This window comes from Dendrobium catenatum, unplaced genomic scaffold (genome assembly GCF_001605985.2).
Source record: "Dendrobium catenatum unplaced genomic scaffold, ASM160598v2 original_scaffold_59640, whole genome shotgun sequence".
NCBI classification, from domain to species: Eukaryota; Viridiplantae; Streptophyta; class Magnoliopsida; order Asparagales; family Orchidaceae; genus Dendrobium; species Dendrobium catenatum.
The window spans coordinates 290,088-291,452 of record NW_021378092.1 but is presented as its reverse complement, the minus strand read 5'-3'; positions in this window follow the sequence as shown (position 1 = coordinate 291,452).

Sequence of the window (1,365 nt, the reverse complement as noted above, 5' to 3'; positions counted from 1 at the left end):
AGAAAGATAAAAACCAGAAAGCGCAAAAATAAGAAATGCTGGTTAGATTTCAAAATGTTAAGCACAATATATCCCACACAAAAAATGTCCAAAAACAGAACTCCATTTGAGCCAGTTTTGCTAAGTGAATCCTATCTTGTTTTCCCAGCGAAATCAAAATCTTATCACATTAGACTTGAGAGGCCAAAACATCACTACTTGCATATGAACAACCTACTGAAACAATTTTCTACTATTTGAAACCTTTAATCATCAAATCGTTGATACAAACCACATCATCTTCATCATCCAATTCTAACACTTGCCTATCTCCAGATACCTGAGTAATCTGCGAATCACAAACTAACTCAATATCTCTGCTGCTGATATCAATAGCAGCCTTAGCTCCAGCTGCTTTATTGATACTGAAAAAGTCCACATCTTGTTTCTTTCCATTCATGTCCTGTTTTTTAACTTTCTGTATCAAGCGAGGATTGTTCTCTAAGAATCGCAGAATCCAAGCCTCCAATAATGAATATTTACTCTTCCAATCAACCTCAGCAATTCGTGCATTCCTTGCCAACTGCTCTTCAAGCCTCAGGCATTTGGCTCTCTCTTTTTCAATCTGTTCCATTAAAGCTTTAATCTTTTCTTGAGCAAGTTTTTCCATGTTCTCATAGCTTCCCCTCAATTGCAAATACCTATTCTTCTCCTTCAGGATTTCTCGCTCCAGCTGAACTGCTTCATTGCTCCTCCTCCTCAGAGCAAGTAATTCCTTCTCCAAGCTGCCACTTTTAGCCTCCAGATGGGATAATTTGGATGTGAGATCCTTCCAAACCTCAGCCTTCCCTAAATCTTCTCGGGACTTAAGAATGCGAGCAACACTAATGAACTCCGACCGTCGGAAAGAAGACTCCAGGAAAGAGATAAGCTCCGAGTTACTTAGGCTATCGAGCTCATCGTTTGATGCCGGGGGAAATGGAGGGGAAGAGGTATTCAGATGGCTCTTAGCCATTCTCTCCGAAGCAGAAGAGAGATAAAGGGAGTTCAGGAGAAAAGGCGCAGTAACTATGCGTCTATGCGCATGAAGCTGAACTGAAGCAGAGCCGCCTTCCATAGCGAACAGAGCTAGAGAGGGAGAGATAGAGAGAGACACAGGAGACTTCAAGCGACGGCTGGAAAGCTGCGTTAGCATTGGGTGTAACAACAATGATGCGGTTTTTAGGCTTTTGTCTTTTCATTCAAATGAAAGATAAAAAAATACACAACTCTCCTTGATCTATTGGTTGAGAGCTTAGGCTTCCAACTAAGAGGTCCAAGAATCGAGTCTATGTGTATGCGTTGTGTATGAATTTGCCTTAATTGGCCTAAATCTCCAACAAAAAA